Here is a 26,792-nt window from a genome sequence, read left to right as displayed (position 1 = left end):
TTTCTCCTTCTTGACCTTGGGGTCATCAGACTACTTTTCTCATCCCCAGGGCCCCCAGGGGGTCACAAGTCTCAGACCGTGGGTAACCGGCTCTAAAAGGGGCAGAGGGCAGCGGGGGAGAGGGTTGGAAAAGTCTTGGGGGTGGATACAGAGGAGGTCTCCCTTGGAGACTAGGCGCCTCCAGGTTGTTGCCTGCTTGGTGACCCCAGCCAGGGTAGGGTTGGGTGAGGAGGCAGGGATGTCAGGGCTGGAGCTAATGAGGATGGCCCCCGGACACCATCCAGAGGCTTCCTATTCTTCTCTTCGAGGGTTAAATCTGTAGGGCATCCAGGTCAGGTGCCCACTCAGTCAGCAGGCCTCATGATCTCCCTCAGCCTTGTCTCTGTTGCCTCACTACCAGCGTGGTGGTGGGTCGCGGTGGGCAGTGGTGGGCTGCTGGGATCCTGCAGTCTGTATGCAAGGCCTGCCGAGCTCCTGAGACTGTTGGGACAGGGATCTTGCTGGCACCTATGAGCGGTGTAGGAATTTTTAAAAATTATTTATTTAGATAAAAGATTTTATTTATTCATGCAAGAGAGAGGCAGAGACACAGGCAAAGGGAGAAGCAAGCTCCTTGCGGGGAGTGGATGTGGGACTCGATCTCAGAACCCCGGGATCACAGCAGGGAGGGCAGATGCTTGACCATGGGGCCACCCAGGCATCCTGGGGTGGTAGGAACTATCACACCTTTCTGGGAGGTCAGGAAAGGCCTAGAGGGCAGGTCCCTTAAGGATGAAAAAGCCAGACCAGACATGAAAGGCAAGGCATCCCGGGGGTGGGAATTGCAGGGACAAAGGCAGGGTGGCAGAGCAGAGCCTTTCAGGGAATCGGGAGTCCTCCGGGTAGATGGCGAGAGGAAGAATGAGAGGGAGATGTACCTGGGCTATGTGCCCGTGGGGGCCTGAATGCCCGGCTGCAGGGCAAGGCCTTCTGGCCAGGGACCGCCCAGCCGCCGAAGCCTTGAAGCTGGCTTGCGAGGTGGTCGTGCTCGCTTTTGGAAAAGCCCCCTTTGGCTGCAGGAGTGGCTTGGGGACAGTGGTCGGGAGGTGCCAGGCAGAGCATGACACCACACGTATCATGGAGGAGTCTATGATGAGCGGCCTGAACAACTGGTTCAGTGGTGCGACGGTCCCGGCCTGGGCCGACAGGTCATCCTCCCCTTAGCTGGAGTGGGGCCGGCTTGGCCGGAGAGGGGAGCGGGCTCGAAGAGAACCAGATGCAGCTGGAGTGAGTGGGGTTGAGGAGGCTGTGGTTTTGCAGATGAGTCAGTTGGCTGTGCCCTGTGCCAGGGCTGGCGGCCTCTGGGATTCCGGCAGGGATTCAAGGAAGGGCTGGGTGCGAGGGAGGGGTGAGGGGCTGCCCCAGGGAGGCTCTGGCTTGAGAGGTACCAGGTCAGCCTGGCCTCCCACCTCTGTTTACACCCAGGAGGCACTCCTGAGCTGCTTTCGGCAGGAGGCTGGGCAGCCCCGGTTAACACCTGCAGTGCCAACCCTGTTACGCCCAGCCCCTCCCCCAGGCCCTGGCATTGGGACACAGGGCAAGCCTTCATTTCCTTTCTCTCTCAGGTAAACCTACCCTTGGCTCCAGCTCTCCTAGCCTGGGAATCCCGGGCACTCTTGGTCCTGATGCCAGGCCCAGGGGCCAGCGTCCTCCTCCAGACTTGCTTTTCCAAGAGGCCCCACCTCTGCCAGCTGGCTCGTCCGAGAGAGGTAAGTAACCCACCAAGATCAGCGGGCTTCCCAAGAAGGTAGCTAAAGGCTGGGTTCCATCAGGGGAATGTATTCTAATGGTAGCAAGCATCCTGACAGGCTGAGGGCGGGGAGCATGAGGGTGCTGTCATGGGGTTAGGGGCTGTCAGAAGCTGTCCAGACCACGGCTCTGACACCCAGCAGTCTGGACAGCTAGCTGGGATGGCCTTCCCTCGGGGCTTCCTAGAACTATGTTTCGAGGGTCCCACATGGAAATGGGCTGGCTCTACAGGAAACGGGGCTAGATTGTTGGCCCTTGGCTCAAGGGAGGGAGGGCAGGAGGACTGTTGGTGCCATTGTCTTCACCAAGCTCGAGGCCCCAAAGGTCAGAGTGAGTCATTGATCTACGCTTGGCTGCTCCCTTGGCTCCCTTGGAGGGGAGGGAGGTCTGAGGGAGAACCCAGGGGGCTTCTCTGGGACCAGGGACCAGGGACCAGGGATAGCAGTGAAGGCAGAGGTGGCTCTAGGGAGACTCCATGGACAGTGGGGGAAAAAAAAGACAGAGGCAGGAAAGATGACTCCATGAGCTGTCCCTTTCTTGAGTAAAGCAATGAAGAGTGGGTGGAGCTGAGGGGTTGTTGAGTAATGTCCTCACGGGGGAGGCTGAAAGGAGAAGGGCATGTGACCCTCGGGTGGCTCAAGGGCCAGTGAAGTCATTCTTTCTCCTGGCCTCAGCTTCTCCAGCTTCTCAAGATGACAGCCGTCCTGATGTAAGCTCTTTCTTAATGACACAAGACCAGTCTCTGGCTGGCCTTCCTTCCTTCCTCATTTCCTTCCTTCCTTCCTCCCTTCCAACCACAAACAGCCACCCAGGACAAAGAGGAATAGTGCTCTTTGTCTGATGGGCAGAGTGGTTAATTGCTATGAGTGAGTCCACATCCAAGCATGTGGAGGTCTGGGGGCAGAGAGATGGGGGTGCCCAGAGAGAGGGGTTGGCTGTGCTGGGTCATACAGGGAGCCTTCACAGAGAGGGTGGCATTTCTTAAAGGAAGAGTAGTGATTGACAGGAAGGGACCTCCGGACAAGGGGTAGGTGGCACCCTGGGGCCAGGATGACGGGCAGAGGCACAGGGGTGTGGAGATCACGAGGACTGGATGAGCAGGGGGGGTTGCCGTAGATGGGGCAGCGATCACCAAGCCACCCTCTGGACTTGATGTTGGGTGAAGAGTGAAAGAATCTTGACGTTGGTCCAGCGGAAAGACCGCGGGACCTGAAATCAGACCGGCTGGGTTCAAGGGCAGGTTCTGACACCTAGCAGCTGCCAAGCCACTTAACACCCTCAGTTTCCTCCTCTGTGCATTGAGATCACTGTGATGCTGGGGTTTCTGTAAGGATCAGACGTGACAGTGCTGCACGGGCTGCAAATAACTCTGCAAATGCGAGGCGTCCTTGGGATAGCACCTCACCAGCAGCCCCACTTCTGCATTGACCTTTTTGGGTGCCATTTCCTGGGGAATGGCCACAGAAGGCTGCTCTTACCAGGCAGGTTAGCATTCCTGCAGGCAGTGAGCTTTCTGACCTTTACTGCCCATTCTGTGGAGTTGCTCGGTTTGGGATCCACGGCTGCCCACCCCACGTCTTGGGGGCCTGCTCGAGTGATCCTGGAGACACTGAGACCAAAGCCTGAATCTGGAATTGCACAATGCTCTAGAGCTAATTCTAGACACTGAGACAGTGAGGCAGGAGAGGGTAGGGCCAGTACACCCAGCACACCCTGACCAGTGGGACCGGACCTTGTTGCCACAGGACAAAATAGGACAACGGGGCAGCGGGCGGGTGAGCCCAGAAGTGGGTGGACACGTGAGGATGTGGGTGAAGGACAGGGTGAAAAACAGATGAACGGGGCAGGCGGAGCCTTCACTCCCCGCATGGCGCCACATTCCCTACGCTGGCCCCACACCCCGGTCTCAGCATCTCAGCTTTGGGCCTGCCTAGGAGGTAAGGCTGGAGGCGGGGAGGAAAAGGATTTTTTAGCTCTTAGTGCCTGTGATGCCTCTCCCTAGCCCTGCTCTCCCCATGCTCTACTATGGCAGCAGGTTCAGGTCCCCCGGCCCCCGGGTCACCCTAGCTTAGCCTGGGCAATGTCCTGAGTGGCCTGTGACTCAGCAGTTTTTCCCAGAGGGCGGGGCCTCCGTGGGCTGCTGAGCTCAGGTCCCCACAGGGCTGAGGTGTCTCAAGCCCAGGTGGTCCTTGGCACCTGCCCTGGCTCCTGTACCCCCCTAAGCCCCTCATCTGCTCATGGACTCTGAAGGTCCCTCTGTCAGCAACACTGTGGTGCCAGGACAGGGCTGTGCCCAGTGACTCAGCCTGGCCCTCTTCTTTGTACTGAGTAGGTGCCATAAATATTTGTTGAATGGAGTTCTTGCCTCTGATTGGGATTTTCCACTGCAGCCAAGTAGCTGCTCCCGGCCCTGCCCCAGGCCTAGCCCGTCTCCACGGCTGCCTCTCACACACTGTCCCTTCTCTTCCCTGTCACATCCTGCTCTTCCTCTGACACCCCTTCAGACTGCTCCTCCAAACCTCCATCTCCTGGAAGTCTGCTTCCCCAGGGGTCCAGCAGCCTCCCCCTGGGATCCCATCTGCCCAAGAGCCCTGTCAGCTGTGCCCAACATGTCCCTAGTGCTCATTTCTGCCTTCTGGTCACCGTTGTCTTCCTTCCTCTGTGGGTGTCTTGGTGGCATGGCTGAGAAAAACAGGCCCAGGAGCAGAATTCATGGTGAAGTCCTGTCTGTGGGGGCCCATTCGTAGGCCTCCTGGCAGCAGGGCAGAGGGCCAGGGCCAGGCTAGACTACATGAGACCAAGACTTCGGTGTGGGGAGAAAAAGGATCTCTCCTAGGTCAGATGGCCAGATGGTTGCTCAGGGCAGGTCTGGCTCTGGCCTGTTGCCCTGGACTAATGACTGAATAGCAGTGTAAGCTGTATGGGCACTCTGGAGGGGCTACCGTGGGTGTCCAGGGCATGGGGAACCGAGCTCATGGCCTGCCTCCAGGGCCCAACAGGGCGACACTCAGGTTGGCAGCTTTCCCCTCTTGAAGAGGGTGCTGAGCATCTGTCCCCTGACTGAGCCTGGGTTTTAAGATGGAGGCAGATTCATGAGGTACGCGGTAACAGGACAGCCCATGCTTGAACTGCAGCGAGAATGGCAAGGGGATGTGTGACAAGCGTGTGAGTAGCAAAGAATGTCAGGTGAAACCAGGAGAGAGCTTTGCAAGCCGTAAAGTTCCTGGATATTCATGATAACAGCTAACCTTTATAGGGGACTTACCACGTTGCCAAGCAAGCCAATGATGGGAATCATATTATTGCCCCCCACAGATGAAGAAGCTGGGATGTAGAGGGATTAAGTAACCGATGGTCACACTGCTAGGAAGCCAAACTCTAGGGCCACTGTCTTTTTTTTTTTTTTTTTTTAAGATTTTATTATTAGAGAGAGAGAGAGAGAGAATGAGCAAAAAGGAGAGAGGAAGGAGCGGGACTCCCTACTGAGCGGGGAGCCCTATGCGGGACTCGATCCCAGGACCCTGGGACCATGACCTGAGCTAAGGGAAGACGCTCAACCATTGAGCCACCCAGGTTCCCCAGAGCCATTGTCTTAAACACTACATGGCCATGCCTCATATCTGAAGCTTCAGTGCAGCTGAATTTTGTGAAGATGAAAATAAGGCCAGGTGTGTGAGTTTGCTTTGTGAACTAAAAACACTTTTATAAACAGTAACAAATTGTAAAGTATTTTGGAACTAACTTGTGACAACCCATGGGGTTCTAGGATTTTATCCACAGTCGTGCCATCTTCACACCACAGCTAAATTATTATACCAGTGTCCCAGCCAGGGCTCTACTTTTAGCCACTCTCATCTCACATCCATCCTTCTTGGAACCGCTCAAATATTCTTTTTTTATAATTTTTCATTTCTTTTTTTTTAAAACGCAGCTTTCTTTCTTTTTCTTTTTTTTTCTTTTTTTGTATATTTTTTTTTATTGGAGCTCAATTTGCTAGCATATAGCATAACATCCAGGGCTCATCCTGTCCCCCTCAGTGCCCGTCACCCAGTCACCCCCACCCCCCATCCACCTCCCCTTCCACCAACCCTTGTTCATTTCCCAGAGTTAGGAGTCTCTCATGTTCTGTCTCCCTCTCTGATATTTCCCACTCAGTTCCTCTCCTTCCCCTATGATCCCTTTCACTATTTTTTATATTCCCTGTATGAGTGAAACCATATAATGATTGTCCTTCTCCGATTGACTTACTTCACTCAGCATAATACCCTCCAGTGCTGCTCAAATATTCGTCGTGGTTTTTACCACTCTCAAGAAGGGCTGACATGATAGCCAGTGAGATAAGGCCGGAAATAGAAATGGGAAGTGGAATAATGGAAAAAAGAACTGGGCAGTTTTTCTTTAGTCACTAATGATAGGAGAAAACGTGGGAGAACTCACCGAAGGGCAAATATTTTACATGACTAAAAAAAAATAGCAGCTGACGCCTATGTAGAAAATTTGCTGCGCCAGGCCCTGTTCCCAGTGCCCTGCTCACATTGCCTGGGAGTGGACACTATTGTCCTCATTTTGGATGAGGAAACTAAGGCAGAGAAGTTTAGGGGTTTGCCCCAAACCTAGGCAGCTTGGCTGCTTAGCTCTTCTGCTATTTTTTTATAAATCTTTTTTTTTTTTAAAGATTTTATTTATTTATTCATGAGAGACAGAGAGGCAGAGACACAGGCAGAGGGAGAAGCAGGCTCCATGCAGGGAGCCCGACGTGGGACTCGATCCCGGGTCTCCAGGATCAGGCCCTGGGTTGAAGGCGGCGCTAAACGGCTGAGCCCCCCGGGCTGCCCAGCTCTTCTGCTATTGACAGCTTTCCTAATGTGCCAGTAATTTCTTCCTGCAAAGTATGTTAGGAGGGCAACATACAATCATAATAGCCATCAGAGGCATGACACTTCCCGCTTTGGTAGCACACTCTGGCCCCTGTATCCCCTAGCAACAGCACCTGCACATGCCCAGAGTCTCACGCACAAAGTCATCATCAGCTTCTGGCCCCTATGCCACTAACAGCACGGCGCCCACCCCATGCCTAGGGATCAAATGGAGAGGAATGTTGGCCTTGTCCCTTCCTCCGTGAGAACACTTTTGTCCACAGCAGCCTAGTTTACAGAGGTGCACCTCTGCCTTCTACAGAGACAGCCAGAATCTTCTTACAAGCTCCGTTTCAGGAGAGGGCCTTTGATAATTGATAGACCCATCTGAGGAGATCCTCCTCAACAGAAGGACAGAGTGCCCTGGATGAGTATTGCAGACCCCACTTTCTTATCAGAAAGTAACTCCTCGTAGCCATGCCAGGCCTGAGAGCAGCAGTGGTGGCCTCCCAGTGTCTGTAGGACCCAGGGGAGGCATGGGTGGCACCATCTTGGTTTGCTAGTAGAGTCCATGGATTATGGCTTCCCTCAATCATATAGAAAGATTTCCAGGGCTGAGACTACTCCTCCCCCCCGTAATCATTTATGGGGCACCAAATAACAGTCTGAAAGGAACAGGGTGCTAATTGGTTGATCGACTGAGCTATGATGTGCTCTCCAGAAGCAGTTGAAGGAAACAACGTACGTCAAGTATCTTTTATGCGTACCCAGTGTGTTAGGTACTTTCCCATGTCATCTTATTTATGCCCTGCAATAACCTCACAGAGTAAGTGTTGTTATAGTCACTAGAGATGTGAGTAAACCAAGGTTTCAAGAGGCTGAAGAACTTTCAGTAAATATTGTGGCTGGAGGTTGAACACAAGCCTAAGTCTTCCCACTGTGTTGCACTGTCTCCATAGGAAGACATTTCTCTGTAGTCTCGCTGAAGGGACCTGGAGCTGGATGGGGTGTAGGTTAAGGCATCTCCCCAAGAATGACAGTAGGCAGCCACCGTGGAACACTCCCCGCTATGATGAGAAGATTGCAGGGCAGGTGGGGGGGAGGGGCAGGGTTTCCAAAGACCCCTCACCTCCTCTGGACGTCACCAGCAGCAATGGCAGGAGGGTCCCCGCCACCACATCAGACTGAGCTTGTGTCGAGCACTCCTCGGGTGGTGCGAGCCCAGCAAGGCCTACCCTGCACCTGCCAGCTCTAGGTCTTTCTTCAGTGTTCTGAGCCCTTCGCACAGTGGGACAGGCCCTGGGACGCCCCGCTGAATGCCCAGATGCTGGTGGAGTGACCAGGAAGGTGGGAGTTCGGCTTTGGTCCCTAGGGCCAGGCCTCCTCAGGGAGGACAGGGAGCTTGTGGAGATTGTCGCTGCCCTGCCTCTCCCTTGTCCCCGCCAGCCGCCCCACCCCCGGTGCTCGGTGCTCGTGCCCTTCCCTGCAGCTTTTTCAAGGGTGGAGGTTTGGCTGGAGCAGGAGTGGGGAAGGATGGGGGTCAGGAGGTAGGGACCCATGAGGGGGAGGACCGGCGCGCCCAGAGCCGCAGTTTCTGAGCTCCCACCATGCACCAGGATGATGTCCAGCACTTGGTGTCCATCATTTCTCTGCCTCCTCATGTCCACCTAGGGCTGGGCACTCTGATGATCCGCCCTGCACTGGCTCAGGAGCTGAGGCTTACGGAGACTCGAGTCTGGGTCGGTCTGCCTCTCCAGCCAGTGACCTCGCTGCAACATCAGAGAGAGGGCCCAGGGAGGAGACGGGGAGGGCTCCTCAGGCAGGGCAGGTTGGCCCAGAGGCCACTATAGTTCCGGGTTCCCCATTCCTGTGGCCCCCCATCCTGCCACCCCTGACTGTGTACTCCTCCGTTTGGCAGGCCTGCCTCATTTAGGGACCTTTCTGCCGTGCTCTTTGCTCCCAAGAAACCCTGCTCCCTGCCCGATGGTTCACACTGAGGCAAAATGATTCTGGGAAAAGCACCGCATGTAGAAGACCTGGCTCTGTGTGGTCTCTGAACCCCTTACTACACAGAGAAAGCTAACCTGGGAGGAAGAGCCTAGAATAGTGCCTGACGTATAGTAGGTGCTCATTAAAATGTTCATTTGTAAAAGCAGAGATTATAACCCCACTTTACAGTCACTGATAAGTCTGGATGAATATTCTCTATATAAAAGCTCAGGAAACGGTGAAATTAATTAATTGTAAGAGTATTAGTATGATCTCAGGAATGTGTGTGTTTTATGAGGGCAAAACCTTGAGCCAAGAGATGAGGCCTCGACTGGCTGAGAAATTTTCCTGGGTACAGAAAGTCCCCACTGTTGCTCTTGGAACACACCTAAAATCCTGCAGTTTGTCTCTGGCTGCCTCCTATGAAGCAGGCAGCTGTGCTGAGCTGGTAAAAGACTCTCACAAGGAACCCCAAGACTGGATACCTCAGGTCTTCAGAGAATTTTCCAAGGATCTTGTTTTCAGAGGGAATAACCCAGACCTGAGTGGCTGGGAGGCTATCCTCAGGGAGGGGGGACCACAGGGAGCTCCGGGTACTACCACCACAGTGCTCTCAACTGGCTCCCCGAGACCAGACAACAGCCAGACAGGCAGACAGACGTGCAATGGGAAGGGGCTGTGGTTGCATACTGCACCTGGAAGTCACAGCCCCTTGGATTCCCCTCAACCTGTCAGGCGCTTGACTCCCAGCTGACCCACCTGCTAGCACCGAGAACCAGCTGCTTCCCTGCTGAAAGCACTCAAGTGTCACTCAAGGTTTGATGTTTTCACCCAACAGCTCCGAAGGGACAGAGCAGGGCTTTACAGCCAATTGTGTGAGCTCCAACACCCAAGTTCTGTCAAGTGATGTTGCTTGCGACTAGCATCATCTTTTACAAATTTTTTACTTTAAATTGTGGTTTAAAAAAAATGCGTAGAGTGGGACACCTGGGTGGCTCAGTGGTTGAGCATCTGCCTTTGGCTCAGGTCGTGATCCCAGGTCCTGGGATTGAAGCCCACATCAGGCTCCCTGCAGGGAGCCTGCTTCTCCCTCTGCCTGTATCTCTCATAAATAAATAAATAAAATCTTAAAAAAATACATAGCATCAAATTTATCACCTTTGTCTTTAAGTGTATAGTCCAGTAGTATTAAGTCTTTTCACATTGTTGCGTATCAGATCTATGGCACTTTTTCATCTTGCCAAACAGACTCTGTACCCATTGCTTGACAGTGCCCCATGCCCCTTCCCCCAGCACCTGGCCCCCCCCCCCACTTTGTCTCTATGGTTTTGACCACCCTAGTATTTCGTGTAAGTGGAACCATACATTATTTGTCCTTTTGTGACTAGCTTATTTCACTCAGCATGATGCCGCCAAGATGTTGTAGCATGTGACAGGATTTCCTTATTTTTTTAGGCGGCCTAACATTCCACTGCTTGCGCGTATCACCTTTTTTAAATCCACCTATCTTTCAGTGGACTGCTTAGTTATTGTGAATAATGCTGCAGGGAATATGGATAAGCAGTACCATCCGTTAAAGCAAGGACGTTTGCACGTGTGTACCTGTGCATGAACACATGTACAAGCGAGTGCCAAGCACACACACTCCCACCAGGGGTAGACCTGGGCATGACCTGCTTTTGCTTATACTTCAGAACAAACCAACTCTTTGCAGCAATCACATTTTCATGAAATAACATCAGGTATTAAAAACTTTTGTTAAATTAATTGGGCATTAAAACACAATAGAAAAAGTCTTTTAAACTTTTCACTGGGTTCAAAAGAGTGGGTTGATTTTATTAATTAAATTGCTTTGGGATTTAAACCTTTTTTGATTAGCTTCGTATTTTGAAGCTGCCGGTCAGATTTTCCCAGGGCTGGGGCAGTGGCACTTGGCCATGACATGTGTTTGGAAGGACAGTGACCCCTTTCAAGGATAGGCTGTTCCACTCTCCACGAAGATGGAGGCTGGGGAGGCTTTCCGTGAGTAAGAAACACAAATACGCTTTACATCTCAATCCCAGACATACACGCGTGATGTAACTGATATGAACGTTTTCTGAAACACCACCGAACCTCCTTCTGTGAGATGTTCTCACATTTTCCAGTCCAGTGTTGTTTGCAGCGAGGACTGTGAACTGCTTATCACCAGCCAGGAAGGAAATAAGGGCAGAAATTAAGAGTAAGTGTTTAGTGTATGAAAAGATGCTTGACATCATTAGCTATCAGGGAAATGCAAACGCAAACCACAAAGAGATATCACTTCATGCCCACGAGGACGGCTATAAGATAAGTGTTGATGAGGATGTGAAAAAATTGGTTGAGAATGTGAAATGGTACAGCTATTCGGGAAAACATGTGACGTTTCCTCAAAGAGAGAAGCACAGAATTCTATGACCTGGCCGCTTTACTCCTGGGTGTATGTACTCAAGAGAAGGGAATATGTATGTCCACTCAAGAGCTTGTATGTGAATGTTCACAGCAGCATTATTTGTGACAGCCAAAAGGTAGGCACAACCCAGATGTCTATCAATTGATGAATGGGTCGACAGGATGGACTGGATCTACTCAATGGAATGGTACTGGGCCATAAAAAGAGCTGAGGTACTTATCAGTGCTACAGTGTCAACATACCTCGAAAACACTATGCTAAAAAAAGAAGCCAATCATAAAAGATTACATACTGTATGATTCCATTTGCATGTAGTATCCAGAACAGACAAATCTCAAGTAGAGAAAGTAGATTAGTGATTGCCAAGGGCTGTGGAAGAGAGGCTGGAGGGGAAGGGGACCGACTGCTAATGGGTGGAAGTCGTCTTTCAGGCATGATGTGAATGTTCCAAAATAGGCTGTGGTGGTGAGGGCACAACTCTGTGAATATACTAAAAACCAATGAGTTGTGCACTTCAAAGCCTGGATTGTACGGTGTGTGAATTACCTCTCAGTAGAGCTACTCAAGAGTAAGCGTTTTTGTTTGTCTGTTTGTGTTTTAACATTTTATTTATTGTTCATGAGAGACACAGAGAGAGGGCCAGAGACACAGGCAGAGGGAGAAGCAGGCTCCCCTCGGGTGGCCAGATGTGGGACTTGATCCCGGGACCCCAGAATCACTCCCTGAGCCAAAGGCAGATGCTCAGGCACTGAGCCACCCAAGTGTCCCAAGAGTAAGCATTTTTTTATTTGTTTGTTTGTTTGTTTTTTAACTTTTATAGCAATTTGACATTGCTGTGACATCCAAGAGCATGATCCCTTTTCTACTAATTCATTTTTATTGCTTTATTACAGTTTACAAAAGTATCAGTCCATGACAGATTGGAATTTTTAAAAAAAGTCAGCTTGTGAATGACAGATCATTGGAAAAGCCCTGTTCTGATCTATTTCATTATTATTTTTTTAAGAATGTAGTTTGAAAAAGTTGATTTCATCATCTACTGATGGCTTGTGACCTTGTCGTTTGAAAAAATAGTGAAAAGTCCTGCTCCAGGGACCAGTGGCATGCAGGCAGGCAAAGTCCATCCCCTTCAAAGTTCTTACAAACCATCAGAGGAGGTGGCACCTTCAAGGTAAACTAAAGGCAATATCCGTGACCTGACTTCTGCCCACCCTGCCCGCCCCATCTATCACAGACCCTGGGCTCCAGGCAACAACATGATTCCCAGCGCGGGCCAAACTCACTCAGACCCTAGTGCCTTTGCTGATACCGTGTCTCTGCTAGAATGATGACCCTCCAGTGCCACCCACCTGGAAATCACCACATTGTGCTCCAAGCTACAGCCCAGACATCATCTTGGGCCTGGCTTTCTCTCTTTGCTCCTCTTTCCCCAGGTCCACAAAAGCAATCGTTACACAGCATGGGCATCATATGCCTGCCGGTCCATCTGTCCCAGTAGATGGTAAACTTCCTGAGGAGTGATCTTTGGTTCACCTTTTTTTCTTTTTTTAGATTTTATTTATTTATTTATTTATTTATTTATTTATTTATTTATTTATTCATTTATTTGAGAGAGAGAGAAAGCATGAACAGGGGGAGGAGCAGAGGGGAGGGAGAAGCTCTCCAATGACCAGGGAGTCTGAAAACAATGACAAGGGGCTCCTTGGTTCATCTTTGCATCCTGATACTCACCAAGGGGGATGATCACTGCCCGAAGCATAAGTGTGGGCTAGCTCACCTCAGTTTATATGAAAGCCAGGATACCCCTGTCTCTGACACCAAGGCGAAGAGCCCAGCAGAGTCCCTTTAAGTAAATGCCGCCCACTGGCCCCCATCCTTGGCCTGGGCACTCCCTTCCCTCATGCTTCTGGGCACATCTCCTGGCACCATAGATTTCCACAGTGACGCTTATACGTCTTGTCTTCCTTGCATCCTCTACCTTGGCACCAACTACACTGGACCTCTCTTTCTGTTTCACACTGATCATCATATCTGGAGCTGCAGTCTGTACCATTCCCAGGCTTCTTTGACATGGGAAATTCTTATTTTGCACTGTGCCTTTTGAGGGCAAAATGTTAGTTTCTAAACATGTTATTCAAAAGAGGATCCTCCTCCCTGACCCTGCCCTGCCCCAATTTGGCCTGAGTTTTTATGTCCAGCTGGACCCAGGCTACTATTTACGATACATGGTATTATGTTAATCTTGTTTCTCTCTCTCTCTCTCCTTCCCTCTCTCTCTCTCATAAGCATGTGACCATTTAGTACTGTTAAAGTGTAAAAGGTCAAATTACTCCCGAGGAGGTGAGCAGCATAAACAAATCAAGAGAGACAAGCTGATTAAAACATCACTGAGATGATTTAGAAAGGCAGGGAAAAGCAGGTGGAACTAAGCACCATTCGGCCAAGGTTTGGTACAGATTAGAAGTAACCTTCATTTCCAAGTGTCTGGGTAGCTCAGTCGGTTAAGCATTTGACTCTTGATTTCGGCTCAGGGTATGATCTCAGGGTCATGAGATTGAGCTCTGTGTCAGACCCCACTCTCAGTGTGGAGTTGGCTTGAGATTCCCCTCTCCCTTTCCCCTTCCTGCTCACTCTTTTTCTCCTTCTCTCTCTCTCTCTCTCTCTCTCTCAAAAAAAGAAGTAACCTTCATTTCATGAGTCTGTGTCTCTACCACACACACTACAAGGCATCATCATACATTATTCGGGAGCAGGGGCTCTGGGAATGGAACATGTGGATGCGTATACCAGCTCTACTGTTTCCCAGCTGTATGATGCTGGCCAGGTTACTGAACTTCTCTGTGCTCCTCTTTCCTTCCTGTGAAACGGGGGTAGCAACTGTGTGTATCCCATAGGGCTGATGTGAGAATGAAATGAGTTAACACAAAAGGGCACATAGCAACAGTGCCTGGCTTATTATGACAAGTGTTCAATAACTGTAGAGCTGGTCTTCTTTTTTCCCTTCCTTAAAAAGATTTTATTTGAGAGAGAGAGAGAGAGAGAGAGCAGAGAGGGAGAGGGAGCAGACTCCCTGCTGAGCAGGGAGTCCCACGGGGGGCTCCATCCCAGGACCCTGAGATCATGACCTGAGCCAAAGGCAAATGTTTAACCACCTGAGCCACCTAAGGGCCCCTGCTGGTGAGCTGGTCTTGAGTACTTTGACCGCATCAGAGCTAAGGATGGGAGCAAGACAGGACCGGGGTGGAAATTGACTTCTGGCGCATGCTGCACCTTTGCCAGCCCTGCCTTAGTAGTAGACACTTGATACCTTGTCAGTCACTCTATGAGGTACATTGTGTTACCCTAGTTTACAGCACAGTTAGGCTTAGAAATGTTAGAACAGGAAGGAAAAAAAAAAGCAAAGAAATTACTGCGTGAAGTAGGGCAAAACAACAAACGATTTCGGGTTCTGTCAACAACTTTTCTCACCGAAGATCAAAGTGAAAATTAGTAGGAGGTGATGCTTACCCATCTAAGGATGTGAAAATGCTGGCAGAGCTGGTTTCCAAAACACATCCCTGTTCTAGTTGTATATCTGGCCCACATAGCTTCTCCATGTAGCTGTTAAGCGTCTGAAGAACTCTGTTGAGAAGGGAATTGCAATGTTCCCAGTTTATGGCTGGGAAAGTGAGCCATCTCTGGGGGCCCGTGAGCAAAAAAAGAAGTGCCTGCAGCTGAGGCATGAGCACTGACCATGGACCACAGACAGTCCTCCCTGCTCCCCACCCTCACAGATGTAATGCTATCAACAGTTCGGATCTCTGCACAGACCCTGGTGGTTCTTCAAGGGAGAACACTCCCATGCTGTCCATGTCACAATCCAGAAAACTCCACAGATGGGCCTCTACACACAGGTCATCCTGCTAGCGCATCTGGGTTGGAAGGTGACGATCAAGTCACCTCTTCACAGTTGCCTCCCCTCCTGGTGGCAGCTCTGGGGGGCCTTTCCCACCAGTGGTCCTCAGGTCAGCTTGTCAGAGAGGCTCTCATAATCTTGGGTCTGAGAAAGTAGTATTGAAGTATTGGGTATTGATCCCTTTCCTCTCAGTGCACATTCATTAAATTGAATTCCGTTGACTCTGATTCCAATCCCAAGAATTTCTCATGAGTCACATAAAATCTGAACCTGCCTATGGCAATTCGAATAACTTTTCCTCCCTCCTTACAGATGACTTTGAATCATCTGTAGAAATTGCTCAACTGGGGAGTTATAAATGGAAATCCAAACTTTCTTAGTTTAAGTCTACGTTTCACCCAGTGATGGTTTCATTGTTTTGTTACCTCCATCCCCCTCTAGGTCCCACTCAACCTCTAGCACTTTGAGACTGGGAAAGATTTTTCTTTTCATTGTTATACCTCCAGTGTCCCACATAGGACTGGCACATAGTAGAAGTTAAACAAATATTGGCTTGATGGATGGAGGTGTAGATGGATGGCTGGAAGGACGAATGATGGATGGATGAATGGCAAGATAGACCTTCCATCGATCTGCGGCCAGGTAGATGGACAAGAACACAGGATTGACAGTGCTGCATTGTGATGCGGTCATTAGCTACTTTCTCATGAGCTACTTTCTCACGAGGATGTTGGTGGACTAAATGTTTGCTTAGCTAACCTGGCAGAAAAATCTTGGCTATTGATTGGTTTTGAAAAACAGACATGTGAGATCTTAACTTACACATTAACCAATTGCTTTTCCTTGTTACCACTTGGTTGGCTTTGTTTTCAGTAATGATATGCATTTCAAATACATATGATTAACATCCTTTGAAGGACCTCAGGCCAGGAAGCCATAGGAACTGTCCAAACTAGAGTCTATGCCACAGATCTGGTACCTCTCCAGCCCCAGCATGCCCCAATACCCCCTAGGAGGGGCCCCTGTGTTTCTGCACCGATTCCAAATTCCCAGACCTAAGAATATAATTTCTGCCCCTCTGGGGACACCCTCCACCTCATGAGAGTTAGAGAGCTTGCAAGAGTGAGCAGGCTGGACAGTCTGCTGGGAGGGCTATGGGCAAAGCCTCCTACTGCCTGTTAATAGTGGACTTGGGCAAGCAAACCTGTTAGAGGAAGTGCGGCTCTGTTCCTGCTATTGTCTTGCTAACCTACTCAACTAGACCTGGCAATCAAACCTTTGTGTGCTTTCCTCTCCCTGCTGAGTCGGACATCCTTAAGGCAGGAGGGCCCTGCCAGCGGCCCCATGGCTGTTCCTGCTCTCACTCCCCTTCCCTTTCTCTGGCTTCTCATCACCCAGGCTTATCTTCTGCCTGGATCCTGCCTAGTTCTGCCAAGGCCCTGTGTATGATTAGTTAGTTCTAACTGACAGAATGTTCTGGCTAGTAGCGAGCTGAAATCTTCCTAATAGGAATTCCACCTCTTGGTCCTATTTCCACCTCCTGGGGCAATATTGAATACTCTACTCCATCTTCTGCGTGAGGGTCCTTCAGGCTTTTGAAGACAAGTAATGTGCCCCCTTAACACTTCTCCACTCGAGACTGACAGCTCCAGTTTTGACAACAGTTGCTTGGGGTTCTTGCTTTTCCAGACCCTCACCATTCTAGACATTTTCTAGTTTGTTAACTTTACTCTGGAAAAATCTTTCAGAAGACTGACAAACTATCCCAGATTGAAGGAGACTAAGAAGACATGACAAGTAACTGCCATGTGAGAGCCTGGACTGGGTTCTGGACCAGAAAAGGGAGAAGAGTGAGCCAATTGACTCAATTTGAATAGCATCTGTAAATTAGCTAAGGATATCAATGTTAACGTCCTGGTTTTGATCATTGTACTATGGTTGTGTACGATGTTAACATTTGGGGAAGCTGAGTGGAGGGTATATAGGAATGCTTTTGCAACTTTTTTGAAAGTCTAATATTATTTCTAAATAAAAGTTAGAAAGTAGTCTTTCAGATGTTGTGTTGGATTTGCAAAGTATCAGTTGACCTAGTTGACTGGAGAGTGCTGGTGAGGTCTGGGCTGGTCAGACAGTGCCTCTGCTCATGCCTTGTTGCTCATCTGCTAGTCTACCCTGTGGTCAGCACAGTGCCATGCCTGCAGCTCCTGCCTGGTCGGCTCCAGCGTCTCTGACTGCTCAGTCTAGAAGGGCTTCATTGGGAAGGAACAGTTGGGAATCTCAAGGCTGCTCATTTTGTATTTCCTGTATTCTGGGCATTTTCCTTGGGAATCCTTCCCTCACCAGTACATGTACCTCGTCATTCTTATGTCTCAAAGTTAACCATGAATTGTCTGGTTTCCCCAGTAAACACTTTGATAACTTATATGAAAATCATTTTAACCATTGGTAAGGAACTTGATTACAGAATTAATTGTTATTAGTGAATCTGTATCAATGTGGTCTAAAATTGTATTGCCTTTTTGAGTAACCAAGGCATATCGCTGTCTCCTTTTAAGCTGGGATCAACTGTAAATGTCTAGAAAATTTCCCATATGAGTTGTTCTCAATACAGATCTCCTGCAGTTCACTTTTGCACGATAACTTTTTGAACCCTAACTTTACATTTTTTTCGCCATAAAATTTCATTCTAGCTATCTTGACTGATTTGGATGTGGGATCTGCCATCTATCATCTTATCCCTACCAACTCTATATTACTTATATATTTAATAAGAAACACATTCCAAGTCTTAGCCAAGTCACTATAAAGGACCGAGAGGCGTGCCATCTTCAGTGGATCGACATCAATCAATCGGTCCAAAAGAGTGCTCAGCTAGCTAATAAACTCTCATACTTGTGGCTATCATCTAACCCACATTTCTCTGGTTTATCCACAAAAATATTCTAAGACGTTGTCATTTTAGCATTTTCTTGATTTATCAGAACAGATAAGACAACAGCTTAATAATCTGGAACTGGGATAACTTGTTTTACCAGACTGGAATTCAAATAAGATTCAAATCATTTCTTACTTTCCAGATTCATATCTCAAATCCCTACATGCCCAAATCAATTTGTTTCTAGGACAGCCACAATAAAGTACCACAAGCTTGATGGCTTAAAGCAATAAAAGTGGATTCTCTCACAGCTGAAAGGCCAGAAGCCTGAAATCAAGGTGTTGGCAGGATTGGTTCCTCCCCGGGGCTCTGAGGGAAGATCTGTTCCATGCTTCTCTTCCAGTCTCTGGTGTTTCTTAGCAATCCTTGGTGTTCCCTGGCTTGTCGTGTTTCACTATGATTTCTGCCTCCGTGGTCACGTGGCCTTCTTCCCTGGGTGTCTCTGTGGGTCCTTCTCTCATCTTATAAGAATACCAGTTGTATTAGATTTAGGGCCTACCCTAATCCAGAATGATCTCATCTTCATTATATCTACACTGACCTTGTTTCCAAATAAGTTCATGTTATGAGGTTTCAGATAAACCTGAATTTGGGGGGTAGGGGGGTGGGGGGAGAAATACTGTTCAGTCCAGGACACCAACTCAATGAAAACCGCTACCCCCTGCTGCCCGTGTGCGCTGTGCAGCGGAGCTGGGGGACCAGGCTCCCCGAGAACCGCAGGCCGCACCCGCCGCACCCCACCCAGGCCGTGTTCCAGCCCTGCTCTCGGGCGCCCCGAGTTTCCTCGCGTCGTGCTCACACAGGACCAAGCCACGCGGGGCTCTTCCTCCGGGTCCTCGGCTGCGGAGGGTGCATCAGCCTCAGCCACACACTATGCTGGCAAATAATCAAGGGACATTTGACACCTCCCCTTGGGCGCGGTTAGGTACTCTCTGGGAGGTGGGGAGCTCTTGGCTGGTTCAGCCCGAGAACATCCAACAGTATTTAGCCTCAAGTTGAGAGGTGGGTCCTGACCCTTTTCTTCCCGGGCTCCTTGTATCTGTGCAAATCTGTCCAGTTGCTTCCAGCAACCAGCGAGGTGGGCCAAAACTACAGAGAACGGCGTTTGTCAAGCTGTAGGCCAGAGGGAACGTTCAGTTACATCGTGTTCTCGGGATGACGGCACCCCGCTGCCTACAGCTGTATGACCGAAGGTACCATTCACTCGTGACATCATTGTAGGAACAAGGGCATCCTCCGAGGTGGTCTGCTGCCTCCGCCTTGCTGGCTGCTGTCCTTAAAACGGTAGCTTATCAAGGTAGGAAGATGGGAAATTCCACTCTCTACATATCCCATCACACTTGTGGTCCACGTTTGTGCCATGAATCAATGTCACGTTTGGAAGTCAGAGGTACTTAAACTTAACCCAAATGCACATTCTTTCCCTTTTTGAGAACTAAGAAACATCTCGTGTTTCCCTGGCTATTGGCTTCTTTCCCAAATTTCTCAGAATTCATGGACAGTGGCTCTGTAATCTTATCTCCAAGTTCTGATGAGATTCCTCTGAAGCTGAAGCTTGTGTAATTTCGCCAGATGCTCCCACACCTCTTCTCTGATCTTAGGCTTGATATTCTTCTTCTGGAATTTGCCCTTACACTTCTAGTTTGAGAATTACTACTCTTTTTATTTTTTTTTTTAAGATTTTATTTATTTATTCATGAGAGACACACAGGCAGAGGGAGAAGCAGGCTCCTCGCAGGGGAGCCCGATGTGGGACTCGATCCCAGGACCCCGGGATCACAACCTGAGCCAAAGGCAGACGCTCAATCACTGAGCCACCCAGATGCCCCAAGAATTACTATTCTTGAGAAAAACATGTGTTAAAAAAAATTATGCCCCTTCCACTAAGTGTGGCGCCTGGTTCTTCCTTGTTATTTTTCTTGCTCCAAATAATTTTCTAAATCAGGCTTTCTGTGGTCTTAGGCATTTGTTGAAGGCTCAGCTCATTTTACACATTAGTATTCTTGACACCAGCCTCACAGGTTTGTGCTTTTTGGCATTTGTTTTTGGCCCTCTGCCTCCTCCCACTGTTAGACATGCTCTTTGAAATTCTGGACTCATCCTGTATTAGCAGTGGTTTCTTTAAATGACCCTTGTCATCCACTCTACTTTCTTTCTCAGCGAGGTTATTAGTTTACTCCTCACTCCGCAAATGCTCCTGTCACCCCCTCACATGTCAGGCAGAATACTAGAAACTACTGATTTACCAGAGAACAAAGCCAGATGTGGTCCCTGCTCTTACAGATTCAGGGAAACAGACAGTATTCAAATATTCAAGCAAATAGTGTAAAATTGCAACTCTGATAACTGTGAAGAAGAGGTACAAAGCACTCTAAGAATTTATGAGTTTTGTTTTTTTTTTAAATCTAGTCTAAGATGCAAAAAGGGATCACTGAATTAGTGTCTAAAAGATGAAGAGGAAATGTTTACTGAGGTCAAAAAGAAAGAAGAAAACAATTCAATTAAAAAATGAGCAAAAGAGGGATGCCTTGTTGGTTCAGTTGGTTGAGCAACCGACTCGATTTCAGCTCAGGTCCTGGTCTCAGGATTGTTAAGATTGAGCCCCACATTGGGCTCCATGCTCAGCACAGAGTCTGTCCCTCTCCCTCTGCTCCTCCCCATGCTCTCTCTCTCATAAATAAACAAACAAACAAACAAACAAACAAGCAAACAAATAAATAAAACCTCTTTAAAAAATGAGCAAAAGGGGATCCCTGGTGGCTCAGCGGTTTGGCACCTGCCTTTGGCCCAGGGCGCAATCCTGGAGTCCCAGGATCCAGTCCTGCGTCGGGCTCCCTGTGTGGAGCCTGCTTCTTCCTCTGCCTGTGTCTCTGCCTCTCTCTCTCTCTCTCTCTATGTCTATCATGAATAAATAAATAAATCTTTTAAAAAATGAGCAAAAGATCTGAACAGATATCTCATCAAAGAAAATATACAGATGGTGAATGGCATATAAAAAGATGCTCAACATCACAGTCATTAGGAAATTGCAAATGAAAACAATTTGATACCACTATACACCCATTAGAATGGCCAAATCCAAAGCACTGACAATGTCAAATGCTGAGGAGGGTACAGAGCAGCAGGAGCTCTCCTTGCTAGTTGGAACGCAAATGGCACCACTATTTGAGAAGATAATTTGGCAGTTTCTTATAAAACTAAACATACTCTTACCATAGGATCCAACAGTTACACTCCTTATAATTTGCCCAAATGTGTTGGAGACTTTGTCCACACACACATACACACAAATGTTTATAGCAGCTTTATTCATAATTGCTAAAACTTGGAAGCAACCAAGATGTCCTGCAGTAGGTGAGTAGCTACATAAACTGTGATATGTCCAGACAATGGAATACTATTCAGCACAAAAGCTATGGAAGAAGAAGAAAAAAATCAGTGGTTGCTAAGGGTCTGGCAGAAGGAGAGTTGAATAGGTAGGACACAGAGAATTTTTAAGGCAGTTAAACTATTCTGTATGATACCATAAGGGTGGATATTTATAATTATACATTTATGCAAATCCATAGAATGTACAACACCAAGAGTGAGCCTTAGTGTAAGCAATAGACTTTGGTTGATAATAATGTGTCAATATTGATTCATGGAGTGTAGTGTAAAAAGTGTACAATCCATTGTACATTTTGTGTGGAATTTTGGTGTAGGAATTTGGTGTGGGATTTTGATGGTACAGGAGGCTGCTTGTGTGTGTGTGTATGTGTGTGTGTGTGGTAGGGAAAGACAGGATATATGATAAATCTCTGTACTCTCAATTTTACTGTAAACCTAAAACTGCTCTGAAAAATAAAGTTTATTATTTTTTTTCAAGGCAAGAGGAGGAGTGTTCCAGGAAGAAACTAGCACATTCAAAGGTCCTGTGGCACAGGGAGACTTGAGGATCATGTGGGCCCAAAGGAAGGCCCACAACAGTGAGTGGAAAGAATGAGACAGGGCAGGTGGACCTGGTAGAGCTGGAAAGACAGGTGATGGCCCAACTCTGCAGAGCCCAGTAGGCTGTTAAAGCTGTTTTTCTTTATCCTGAAAGCTCCAGGAAGCCATTGAGTGGTTTTAGGGTGTGGAAGTGGGATAGGGATGGCAAGAATACGATCAGATTTGTATTTCAAAACAATCACTCTGGCTGCAGTGTAGAGGGTAAAGAACATGTTGAAACTGTGGAAGGTGCAGAGCTGACAGGAAGAGGCCAGTTGGGGAGCTGAAGCTACAGCTCCACTGCAAAATAAAGGTAGCCTGAACAAGAGTGGGTGGGTGATGTGGGGATGAGAAGAAAGGCCAAGGCAAATTTGGGATGTCATATGGAAAGTACTTGGAAGGGGATGAAACATACAAAGGAGGGGGAGGAGAGAGTGGCCAAGCATGCTTCCTTGATTAATCTGTGATAGTATAATGAGAATTTTATTTCTGGAGATTTACGTCCTTGTTTAACCACATTCTCCTTTGAACTTTCTGACTCATGCAAATTTCCCAACTGGTCAAAATCTGCTTTCCTAAAGTGAAGTGAACATGGCGAAATATGTCCTACTGGCCCAAGTCCCTTTTGTACCATAAAGGGCTCCCTGATATCACTTCTACATTGTAAACCAATATTGATACATGTAGAATTAGGTCCAGCAACAGAGCTCATCATGTCTCTTCTACTTTCAGAGAGTTGAGTTCATAAAGCAAATTAAACATTCTTGAGGGGACCCCTGGGTGGCTTAGTGGTTGAGTGTCTGCTGTCAGCTCAGGTCGTGATCCCAGGGTCCCAGGATTGAGTCCCCCCATTGTACTCCCTGTGTGGAGCCTGCTTCTCCCTCTGCCTGTGTCTCTGCCTCTCTCAGTCTATGTCTCTCATGAATAAATAAATAAATCTTTAAAAAACAATAACAACAACATTCTTGGGCCATCACGGAGGGAGGGTATGGTCACCTACCTATACAATAGTTACCACGTACCAGGAGTTGTTCTGAGTGTGTCATTAGTTCACTGATTTTCCCCAAAGCTCAGTGGAGTAGATATAATTATCATCATTTTACAGTTGGGGAAACAGAGACACAAAGAGTTTAAATAATTTGCTTGTCTACACACAGCCAGGATTGGAACTCTGGCTCTGGAGCCCTTGCTCTAAGCCATTACTTGAGCTGCCTCTCAAATGAAGTCTTTCTGCAGGATCTTTCAAACTAATCCTAGAGAGAGAAATCCTTTTGCCTCTTAGGTCTCAGAAGTGGAGGATGGAAGCCTGCAGGTGCCTGTTCTATGGGGAAAAGAACAAAGCTGACCTGCAGGGTAATCTGAAATGCGAGATGGGAAGGGATAGAGAGATAAAAAGAGACAGAGCAATAGGCAGAGATTGGCCAGAAGAAAGAAAGAGATCTGAAATGTCCGCAGGAAACTACTGTGGCCAAAGTATGCAAAACAGCCAACACCAGCATCTCTCAAGGACGGTTGGCTCTTTTCCTGATAGTCAGAAGGTGAATGTCAATTTTCAGGGAGGCATGAGGAAAACAAAAGATGGACATCTGTTTCCTGAGACACAGGGCTAAAAGCCAGGTAGCTGGGGAGCTGGACTTGCCTTGAAGAGTTTGGCAAAGACAAAGACAGGCATGAGCCTTGTGTGACACTATGGTTCTTAACCAAGAGTACGTAGCTGGCCTTTGGGGGAGTACTTTAAAATTCTTGCATCAAGGGCACCTGGGTGGCTCAGTGGTTGAGTATCTGCCTTTGGCTCAAGGGCGTGATCCCAGGGTCCTGGGATCGAGTCCCGCATCGGGCTTCCCGCAGGTAGCCTGCTTCTCCCTCTGCCTGTGTCTCTGCCTCTCTGTGTGTGTCTCTCATGAATGAATAAATAAATAAAATCTTAAAAAAAAAATTCTTGTGTCAGCCCTACAGAAACTCTTAGAATGGGGTTGGTTCCAGGCATTTGTATTTTTTAAAAGCTTCCCAAGTGATTCCCATCTTTTGTTTTCTTCATGCCTAGGTTAAGACCTATTGGTCTGAAGACATATAGCTGATGCTCATGAGAAGTCTCCAGGTGAAATTTTTACTAAGTGTTTAAGAGATAAAAGGGAAATTCTTTTTTAAAAAGTTTTTTATTTATTTATGATAGTCAGAGAGAGAGAGAGAGAGAGAGAGGCAGAGACATAAGCAGGCTCCATGCACCGGGAGCCCGATGTGGGATTCGATCCCGGGTCTCCAGGATCGCGCCCTGGGCCAAAGGCAGGCGCCAAACCGCTGCGCCACCCAGGGATCTAAAAGGGAAATTCTTGAACATGGATGTCAAGCAGGGCAACGAGGTTGGGCGGGGCGGGGGCTATAATTAATTTGACCTGAAGAAGCTTGGGCTATTGTCCTTGAATTTATCCATCTGGATTCCAGGTGGGTCAACTGTGTTTCGTGAGGCAGAAATGGCCTGACACCATCTTAACACAGTCTAGAGAATGAGACCAGTGAAAGTGGGTGTCCCCACAAGAAAGGCTCAGGTCCCACATTCCTCAAACACTTGCCTTCACCATGAGTGGGATTTGATCACCACACACCCAGGCATTGAACTACCTCTCCTGAACTAAGGGTAAAACTGGAATGATTATGGATGCTTTGAAAAATAAATAGTTAAAAGGGCATTTTGTCAGTTACTATTCTATCCACCTTTCCTGTTCGAATGTAGAATTCTTTTTAAGAATAAACATGCTTCCCTCCTCTTAAGACTCTTAGGAAGAAAATGAAAGAAAAGGGCTTTGGAAGGGTATTGGCACAATACCACACAATAGATGCAATAAAACTATATAAAAAGGAGAGGGGGAAAAAAAGAAAGAAATACGGGATTCAGGTTCTGGGTATGCTTTGGGGTGCTTTCATTTTGAATACTAGGTGTGGGGGTACTTTTTCCATTATCAAAATAACCAGCAAACAGACCAAATAAATAAATAGAAGTGGCCATGCATGAAGGATGATGATCAACTTGATTCTCTGCATGTAAGGGGCAATTTAGAAAGAAATCAAAGCTAGATACATAGGGAAAATTCACCTGCACGTAATCCCACCACCCACAGGGTAACGATCATCATTAACTTTCTCTTTTCTAGGTTTTTAAAAATATATATACATATCTTAGATCATATTGTATCTGTGATCTTCTCTTTTTTATTCTCATTTTAATGTGTATACTAGAAGGCAAAACAAAGTTCCAAACACTGAAAGCAAAAAATGCACAAAAAGGCTCTGACAGGCATTACACAATGATCCAGATTTTGTAAAACTTGGTGTTGCACATGGGGATTGCATGATCATTTTTCTAGAAATTGAAACTCCTGGTTTTTGTTTTTAAGTAATAGACTTTGTTTTTTTTTTAAGGAGCCTATTTTATTTGTTTATTTTTAAAGATTTTATTTTTAAGTAATCTCTACACCCAAGATGGGGCTCAAATTCACAACTGCAAGATCAAGAGTCGCATACTCCACCAAGTGAGCCAGCCAGGCGCCCCACTTATTTATTTATTTATTTATTTATTCATTTATTTTTGAGCAGATTTAGGTTCACAGCAAAATTGAGCAGAAAGTACAAACGCCCTCCTCTTTTTACTTAACATCAGGGCACACAAATATTTTCATTTCATTAAAAGCTTCTCAGAAACAAACTTTTTACTGTCAACAAAATGTTTCCTTATATGGATGTCATATGGTTTACTTAGCCTTACCGCCACTGGACATTAGGGTTGTTTCCAGTTTTTTGGTGGTATAAGTAGAGTGGTAATGAACATTTTTGTGTATAAATTCCACCCCCACACATATTTAACATTATTTCTTTGGGACAGATTATTAGATCATTGAAAGAACCAATATGAACGTTTTAAGACCTATTTTATCAAACTACCAACTTTCTTTCCAGAAATTTTGTGCAAATGTACACCTTTACCAGAAGAATTTGAGAGGATCTACTCACTACACTCTTAGCAGCTGTGGTACGTAGAAAAATACACTGTCCCACCCCTCGTGCCAAGATGTCCCCTTTAATCTCTGGAACCTGAGGAGGTCTCCTTATATAACAAAGGAGCATTGTTGCTTCCCAGCTGATCTTGAGATGGGGTGATTACCCTGGATTACCCAGATGGGCCCAATATAATCACAAGTGTCTTTAGAAGTGAAAGAAGGAAGCAGAAGGGAACCAGAAAGACAGCTGAGTGAGAATGACTCAGCCCTAGGTTGCTGATTTTGAAGAAGGAAGAGGCCATGAGCCAAGGAATGTGGGAGAGGTCTGGAAGCTGGAAGAGGCAAGGAATGTATTCTCCCCTAGAGCCTCCAGAAGGAACACGACCCTGGTGACACAATGATCTTAGCCAAAAAGATGTGTCGGACTTCTGACTATAGAAATATAAGTGAATACATTGGGTTATTCTAAGTCACTAAGTTTTTTAGTGATCTGTTAGCCCAGCAATAAAACTGCATTGGGCATCTTCATTTCATTTCATTCCGGTGGGATTTAATGCCATTTTAATTTGCATTTGTTTGATTTTCTGGGCAGAGCACATCTATTGTTCTGTCTACCCAGAAAAGACTCTTCTGGGAAATGCATCTTCTCCTCCCTTATAAACAGGTAGTCCAAAATCAAGTCGGATCCCCAACCAGTTTAAGCCATTCAGAGCCTTTCTTTGTAATTAAAAATTTTAGGATTAGAGAATACAAACCCTATCCTTCGGTATTGGTGCGGAAAGAAGTGAGTCATAGCAGCTGCCAGGAGCATGTTTCTGCCATCAGCACAAAGCCTGTCGGAGAGAATGACACTGACACACAGAGAAAAGCAAGGCAGAGGGGCAGGGAGAAGTCTCTGCAGGATTGGTCAGCTGCATCCCTGCTCTTCTGGCTGGGT

The 26,792-nt window shown here is 47.5% G+C and overlaps 1 long non-coding RNA gene across 1 annotated transcript; it reads left to right on the top strand.

Annotated features, from left to right (window-relative positions):
* The first annotated feature begins 1,510 nt into the window (after positions 1 to 1,510).
* On the top strand, positions 1,511 to 26,792 carry LOC140598349 (uncharacterized). The gene is made up of 3 exons (XR_012000722.1): positions 1,511 to 1,748; positions 25,815 to 25,887; positions 26,594 to 26,792. It is a non-coding gene; the product is annotated as an uncharacterized lncRNA (long non-coding RNA).

Source organism: Vulpes vulpes, chromosome 3 (genome assembly GCF_048418805.1).
Source record: "Vulpes vulpes isolate BD-2025 chromosome 3, VulVul3, whole genome shotgun sequence".
NCBI classification, from domain to species: Eukaryota; Metazoa; Chordata; class Mammalia; order Carnivora; family Canidae; genus Vulpes; species Vulpes vulpes.
This window is presented reverse-complemented; position numbering and strand designations above follow the sequence as displayed.